Genomic DNA, 8,894 nt, shown 5'->3' with positions numbered 1-8,894 from the left:
TCTCACTCTTAATTCTCTGAATTCATTCTTGGCAAGCTCCTTAAGGTTTTATAGGTATGAAAACAAAGCCACTATTCTACTAATCGTGGTTCACGACAACGAGAAGAGACGTATCTTTGATTGATTCGATTCCACTTTAAACTTCGTTGTCGAGCTTATTGATTTGTTTCCACAAAAGGTATGTTTATTCTTTTGTCTTCATTGGTATCAGAGCCTGTATGATTAAAGATCATTTCTTTGTCGTTACATGATTGAGTATTGAAAAGGTGCAATTTTTTTTTCGTTTAGATTGCATATTCGATATATCGCGGTTTTATGATATTCTTATGCCATGTAGTAAACATTGGGGCGTTAATAACTTTTAACCATAATGCTTAGCATATGCCCCTGCTTGAACTTTGAATTGAATGTGATACTTCATGTAACAAAAGTTAACATGATTTTTAAACCGGCTTTGCTTCAAGTTTGTTTTGGTTACGTGTGAAATGTGATGCTTGAGATTTTTAAGAAGAATCCTTACACATGGCAAGAATCTTGCACTTTCGATTAGCGATGCTTAAAGTTAACGTTTTTTTTTTAAACTACGCTTCAAGATTTTTCCTTGAGTTGAGTTGCTCATTCTTGAATAAGGCTTACATGAAAAGTATTATATTTGAATTCATGTGGTATTGGTTCATCGGACATTCAATCGCACATGCTGATTTGTTGACATTATATCTAATGTGTGTTATAACTCTTGAAATAAACATGAGAAGTATTGGTAAGATTTTATTAACGCGGCATTCTTCGAATTTGTTGATTATCTGAATTCACGTGGTATTGGTAGTTAATGGAGCAACATTTATTTGATGCTAGAAAAACGTGCTTGAACTCAAATATGATATTTGCGGTATAACAATGGTTTACATGATTTTTGCTCTACAAAAAGTTAGATAAACACACAGTATAATAGTTGGGTATTTGTTATGGTACTGTGGCTGTCACACCCCGAATTTCGACAGAATTTGGAAAAAACATTATTTGTTCCCGACTCTTCAATCTCCGAGGTGTGATGCACTCTCAACTCCCAAAAACCCATAAACAGTTTAAATATGCGGATAAATAAAACAAATCAAAATTTTAAGTTAAACAAAAGTCATCTTCATTACAAAAATTAACAAATGAAAATGCAAATAACCTTATCTCAACTGAAAATCTATATCACCTCAAAGGAAAACAAAGCCTATCTTGAAATGCGACGCTTAACGCAAAACCACGAAAAAAGAACCAATCTTCTTCAACACTAAACTGTCAAGACTTATCAACTATGTTCATTTAATGAAACACCCGATAAGCCAACATGCAAATCAGTCAAGCATTATAAAAATCTTTGGTGTGAGTAGCTCTAAAATACAACATATACTTATATATATATACATACACCATCCATAAGGCAGTTAGTTCCTCCACCGGGCTTTTTAACTCCTAACAACTAATACAACATCCTTAAGAACAATAATTAAGGTCGGTAGTTCCTCCACTGAGGCGCCTTAACTTCCCACTAACCACACAACAACTATTCTCATAATAAATAAGGCATGTAGTTCTTCCATCGAGGCGCCTTAGGTTCTAACTAAACAAATAACCAACCAAGCATATTATATCCGTACCGCATTTCATGCTCAATTACAGAGTGGGTCGTCTCTACCCAAGTAATTAGTTTGACCCACCCTTCTACAAAACTCTATCCAATCATATATTTCAAGATATATTATTAACCAATACATTACCATAATTATATTAATTAAGGCTTTCTTTTTGTGTCCCTAAAATTACGTCGTATCTATGTCTTACCTAGTTTTCTGGCTACCACAATCGATTCCCAACGCTTGAACATGTACATCCACATGCCTCCCTCACATAATGAACCACTCGATGCGTAACTACCACTGGCGGGATGCCGCGACACCGTAACCCTCACACGAAAGCCATTATGCAATCGCCACTATTAGGCATAAAATATCGGCGTCTCGTTCTATTTTTTGCGAACGGAATAATCAAGCCACTATTCGCTTCGCCGGGAAGGCCTATCACATTACTTACGCCGAAGGCCATTCGATTCACTGAAGCGCCGGAAGGGTCAATCAAATTACTGCGCCCATACGGGGCAAATCACATGAGTTGTGGTAGTCAGGTTCTAGGATTTTCGTTACGTAATTTATTCAGGTGTCATACATTTATGACTCATAATCATCCCACTATATCACGTGCAAGTCAAATACCTTATTGCACTATGCCACAATATTTAGAAATATCTTAATTATATCTCATAACCACTTTCATTCTATCACGTGCCAATATATTATTGCACTACGCCACAATCCCGTGGGAAATATCCACAAATACTCTAGTAGCATCTCACAGATAAAATAATGGAGTGTTTATATATTTATTTCTCCAAAACTATTACATTTAATATATATATCCCAACATATATATAATGTCACAATATCAACGTCAAATCTTAATTAGATAATGACAACCAAAGTTATACAATCTTCCACAGCATTTTAGCATTTGATTTGTCCATACAATTTACAACATAAAATGTAGCACAATTAAGCGATCCGATCCACAATCAAAGCCCAATATATATATGCTTTTATACACTATTCACGCGTCAAATCTTAATTAGATAATGACAAACAACGTTATATAATGTTCGACAATATTTTATTACTACATTTGTCCATATTCTTAAATATGTGAAAAACTGGAAAAAGTCAACATTCCACAGTCAACGGTCAAAGTCAACGGTCAATGGTCAAAGTCAAAGTCAACACGTCATGGTCAAAGTCAACACATCATGGTCGAAGTCAAACTGTCATTTTCATGTTCAACAGGTTCAGAGTCATAGCCATGGTTCATGGCTAAGGTCAAAGGTGCATGGCTCATGGGCTCATAACTAAGGAAACGGTTCGGACCCAACTAGCCAAGCCCAAACCTTAGAACCCAAAAGTCTAAATGTTGAAAGACCCATTGGATCTCTATTAAGTCCTATGGACTAGCCGAACTATATTAGAAACCGGCCCAAAACTTTAAACCGAACTAGTCCACAAACAAAATCGGGCCCAATCAAAACAAACTAAAAATGGGCCCAAAACCAACTAAGGCCCAAAACAAAACCAACTAGTTTTAGCCCAAACAACTTAACCTAAACTGGGCCCAAACTAAACCAAATAAAATCGGGCCTAAACCAAAACCGACCCACTTGGTCCCGACCCAAGCCCAAGCCCAAGTCGTCATCTCCTTCCTCCGTTGACTCCACCTGACCACCAAAATTTTCCGACCACCAACTCTCACTTCATCAAACCGATTTTACTCCTTATCAAAAACCAAACACCTTTAATTAATACACCACACCCTTTTATCAACTGTCGAGATCTCTCCCCAAATCTAGATCTCGACCACCATTAACGTCTGTCAAAGCTTCCCCTGCACCACTCGACAGCCCTCACGCACTCACTATCACCAAACATCATCCCCAATAACAACTAAGCTTAAATCAAACTGAGTTCAACCCACATAAGGCAGACGATGCCATAAAACTGTTTCCACCTTCGACAGCCTCCACAAAATTCAAACCGACCTCACCCAATCATCAAATCAACAATCCACATTCAATACAATATACCCAACACTACATAACAATAGGAGTTTAAAACCCACACAAAACAAAGAGTTAAAACTATCTTTGGACGATTTCGTGTGAGGCCGACATTATTAACGTATGTCGAAGCCGACAAGACCGACCAATCTTCAATACCCGACATCAACCACCCAATACAAAATAAAAAAAGCGGTTCCACGAATCTGAGAGGCGACTTCTAAATGTCTCGGCGCCCGCCATTGGCGACTTCTTCCGAAGTTTCCGGTGATTGGGACGGTTTCAACAATAACTAAAACAATATAATAATAATTATCCGGTTTAATAAATAACGATATGACGAAGAATGATGAACAATAAAAATGTTCAGATACCGGTGAAGTAGAAAACTAACTACTCACCAGATTAGCAGCTCCTACTTAATTCCTCCGAAGTTAGAGTCAAATTAAAGCTCCACCCTCCAAACAATCCGCCTTTTATCTCTGCCTCCATTTTTATTATTTTTATTCTCCCAGAACCCTATTCTCTAGAACAATGTGATTATATACTTGGATCTGAAACCCAAGCCCAACACAGACTCGGGCCCAGAAATCAGGCCTGCGTATCCCAAATCCAATCCAGCCGATTTTTAAATAAATAATTTAATTAATAAATTAATAACTAGATAAATACGTATTTTAAATACGGGCTTTACAGTGGCAGTAAGGCATATATGATTCTTTACTTTGCAAGTTAATAACGTACCATAACCTGTTAGTTTGTATGTTTGTACTTAGCTTACTGTTTCGATAATCAGCAATTGCATGATAGTTCTATTAACACCATGTGAATAATTTTTAACATTATTATGTGTTGATGTTTCATATCATGTTTTATTACTGGGTCTGCAGTAAAATATTCACTGATATTCATGATACATGACAAAAGTGACTATATATGAGTGGAAGTTATTGAAAGAATTTACTCATTAATTTTTGCCCATTGTAAAACTTATTGGTAATGGTAAAACCAGCAAGCAATTGAGATGATTGCTAAGTTTACTTAGCTTTCGATCAAGGGCCTATGGTTATATTATTATTGAAGAAATTTTGATAGTGGGGCAATTGTACATGTGTGGCATAGAATAATACTTTTTTACGGCAAACCATTAATTATTTAATTATTATCTATGCATGTAGTGTAACATGGCATCTAAGAATATTGTTGTTGACCTGAACAAAGGAGAGAAACTGGACGGTATAAGTTACAATATTTGGCACCGTAAGATCTAGTACCTCTTAGAGGAGCAAAATGTCCTCGAAACTCTGACTAATAATATGGAGTTAGTTGCCTGAGGAAGGTGCTACTGCTCAACATCGTCATAGCTTGGAGGTGTACTAGAACTGGCAAAAACAGGATCGTTGTGCGCGCTTTACTATGCTAAGCAGCATGCACAACGACTTGATTGGCGAGTTCGAGGGTTACAAAACCACCAAGGAAATGTGGAATGCTTTGAAATTGACTTATGTAGGCACCACAGCTACTAGGTTGCGTGCGTTGACTCTGAAATTCAAAACCTATAAGAAGGCTTCGAATGACATAATGGTTGAACATCTTAGGAAGATGTCCCAGATGATACGTGAACCTAAAAGCTGCTAGAAATGTTCTTACTGATAAGCAGCAATTCTGGCTGTTTTGAGGTCCCTCCCTGATTTTTAGGAACAGATGAAACTCATTATGACGCATAATGAGAATATAACCAATCTTTCTCAGTTATCGCGTCATTTGGAGTTAGAGGCAGAGCGACAAGCTACTAGGACTAATAGCAGTGCTGCCATTGCTTGCTTTGCTGAACCAAGCAAGCGTGGGACAAGGTTCAAGCGCAAGCAAAATGGTAAAGTAGGTACAGGGGCTCAAAACAACACACTTGTGCCTAAAAGGAACATTAATAAGCGCCGCAGAGGTAATAGAGCTGGTAAAAAGCAAGACAAGTCTAAGATGGCATGTAACAACTGTGGTGTACTTGGACACTTCGCTCGTGAATGAACTGAGCTGAAGAAGGTAAACTCAAACACTTTTAACTGTTTTGATTGCTTTGTTTGCACTGAGGTGCTTCTTGCTCATTTATGTGATCCTAATTAGATTGTGGATACACGAGTAACCAAACACATCGCAAAGACGAGTAAGGTTTGTGGAGTTTCATCGGGTTCCAAGTGGCAGTCAAAGAATTTTTATGGGAAACAGTTCTAGTGAAGACGTATTGGGTATTGGCACATACCAGATATGGATGTGCACTGGTCGCACGCTGATACTCCATGATGTTCTTTATGCGCCAGGAGTTCGACACAGTTTACTTTCAGTTAATTGTGTTTTAGAACTTGGTTTTGTTGTTAATTTTAGCTTAGAAGCAGTTTCTATTTCTTTAGGTTCCATTTTGTATGGACAAACTTTTATTTTGAATGGTTTATTTCAGTTGGATATTAATTTTAATAATTATAGTTCAACTGTTTCTTTTTTAACTTCCATGGATGATAATGTCGTTTCAAATTCAATGAAATGGCACATTAGATTAGGACATATTGGGCAGGAAATGATGAATAGACTAGCAAGGGAAGGACTTCTGAGTCGTCTTGCAAAAGTCAATCCCCAATTTGCGAACACTGTATGGTTGGGAAGTCAACTAGAAAACCGTTTGGAAAGGCGCTAAGAGCATCTGTTCCACTAAAGTTAATTCACTCCGACATATGCGGACCTTTTAATGTGAGGGCCTGTCGTGGTGCACTTTATTTCATCACATTCATAGATTATTATACGCGATTTGGTTATGTTAACTTAATTTCTCATAAATCTGATGCTTCTGATTGCTTCAAAAGATTTATGGCTGAAGTTGAGAATCAATTGGAGAGATATATTAAGGCTCTCCGAATTGACTGAGGGCTCAAGTATTTGTCTGAGCAAATGATATTGCTCTATGAAAAAAAGGGCATTACGACGACAGCTTACTATTCCTTCAACTCCGCAACAAAATGATATTGCTGAAAGAAGGAATAGAACCCTTTTAGATATGGTGAGATCGATGATGGTGCAAGCAAACCTCCCCACGACCTTTTGGGGTGATGCTTTGCTGAGTGTTGCCTACATTCTCAACAGGGTGCGCTCTAAGTCCGTCCCATCAACCCCTTATGAGCTATGGACTGGCAGAAAACCTGAGTTAGGTCATATGCGTCCATAGGGTTCTACTGGTTTTGTTCATACCCCGTCTTCACATACCGAAAAGTTAGAAATGAGAGCTAAGAAATGTATATTCATAAGATTCTCTGAGCACTCTAAGGGTTATGTCTTTCTTCATGAACAAAATTATGGTGGGATGGTGGAAATTGAGTCTCGCGATATTGATTTTGTGGGAAATGATTTTCTAAGCAGGAAGAAAGCTCGATTGTCAACTGAGTTCTATGAGATAGTAGAACCACTTGAGTCTACAGAAGAGGTAACTCCACCTACGCTCGGCGATGGTGGGGTAATAATTCCTCCTTCTGAAGTTCTAATGATCATCGAGGATAGTGGGAGTTTACTGCTAGATGATTCAGATGATCAAGACAATCTTGAGCCACGTAGAAGCAAACGTGGAAGTGTACCCCGTTGTTGTTTTGAGATTGAAGGGGAAGCTTTCATGTGTGCTTCTAATGAACCTGGGTCATACCAAGAGGCTTTGTCATCACCTGCTTCAGAGGAATGGTTAGCTAATATGAAAGATGAGCTAAGTTCCATGAAGAAGAACCAAGTTTGGGAACTTGTTGATCTTCCTCAAGGGCGCAAAATTATTAAGAACAAATGGTTCTGAAAGTTAAGCGAACTGTAGATGGAGCTATTGATAAGTATAAAGCCCGATTGGTAGTGAAAGGTTTTACCCAAATAGAGGGTATAGACTATGAGGAAACTTTCTCACCTGTGGTGAGATTTACTTCAATTCGCTTCATTTTAGCACTTGTCGCACATTTTAACTTAGAACTCTATCAGATGAATGTTAAGACAGCGTTTCTTAATAGGGATCTAAATGAAGAAATTTATATGGGTCAGCCCAAAGGCTTTGAGGTAGAAAGACAAGAGGGCAAAATATGCAAGCTCAAAAAGTCTATCTACGGATTAAAGCAGTCATCCAGACAATGGTACCTTAAGTTTCATCGAGCCATAATTTGTATGGGTTTGAGATGATTGAGGAGGATCATTGTGTGTATGCCAAACGATTTGATAGGAGCTTTATTATACTGTCATTATATGTTGACAACATTTTGTTGGCTGGAAATGATAAGGAGTTGATCATTGCCACTCAGAAGTGGTTGTCCTCTAATTTTGATATAAAAGACATGGACGAGGCAAATTTTGTATTAGGGGTAAAGATTACCTGAGATCGTTCTAAGAGGTTACTTGGCTTATCTCAAGAGACTTATATTAAGAAAGTTCTCGAACGATTCCAAATGCAAAATTGCAAACCTATTGATACTCCTATCTAAAAGGGCCATACTTTACATCTTGATTATTACCCTAATACAGAGGCAGAGAAGGAACAACTGGCTAATATGCCCTATGCAAATGTAATTGGGAGTCTGATGTATGATATGATGTGTACTCGACCAGACATTTGCTTTGTAGTAGGATTAGTGAGCCATTTTCAGAGTAATCCTGGACATTCTCATTGGCAGGCAGTGAAAAGGATTCTTAGATACCTTCGTGGGACTTCAGACTATATGCTTTGCTATTAGGGAGCAAGAGCAAACCTTCACGGGTACAGTGATGCTGATTGGGCTAGTGACTTGGATGAGCATAGATCCACATCTGGCTATACTTTCTTACTTTCAGGAGGTGATATTTCTTGGAGTAGTAAGAAACAAGCCTGCATTGCATTGTCCACGATGGAGTCCGAGTATGTTGCTTGTTGTGCTGCTGTTCAGGAAGCAGTTTGGTTAAGAAGAATCTTTAAGTGACTAAATGTAGTGCAAAATGCTAAAGACCCTGTCACAGTGTATTGTGATAACATGGCAGCATTAACATTCTCTAAAGATCCTAAGTACCATGGAAAATCCAAGCACATAGACATTCGTTACCACTACATTCGTGATATGGTTGTGCATAAAAAGATGGTCCTCAAACATATATCTACGAAGGACATGGTGGCAGATCCCTTTACTAAGGTGATCCCAAGGGATTCCTTTATGGCTCATGTAAGGGGGATTTCTCGTCATTGGATAGATGACACGTGTATGGGAAATAA

At 38.1% G+C, this 8,894-nt stretch overlaps 1 pseudogene; it reads left to right on the top strand.

Annotated features, from left to right (window-relative positions):
• Nucleotides 1-7,642: 7,642 nt before the first annotated feature.
• Nucleotides 7,643-8,607, top strand: LOC147498523 (secreted RxLR effector protein 161 pseudogene; annotated as a pseudogene).
• The last annotated feature ends 287 nt before the right edge of the window (nt 8,608-8,894 follow it).

Source organism: Coptis chinensis, chromosome 5 (genome assembly GCF_015680905.1).
Source record: "Coptis chinensis isolate HL-2020 chromosome 5, ASM1568090v1, whole genome shotgun sequence".
NCBI classification, from domain to species: Eukaryota; Viridiplantae; Streptophyta; class Magnoliopsida; order Ranunculales; family Ranunculaceae; genus Coptis; species Coptis chinensis.
The sequence above is the reverse complement of the archived record's forward strand: the minus strand, read 5'-3'. Positions and strand labels throughout refer to the sequence as shown.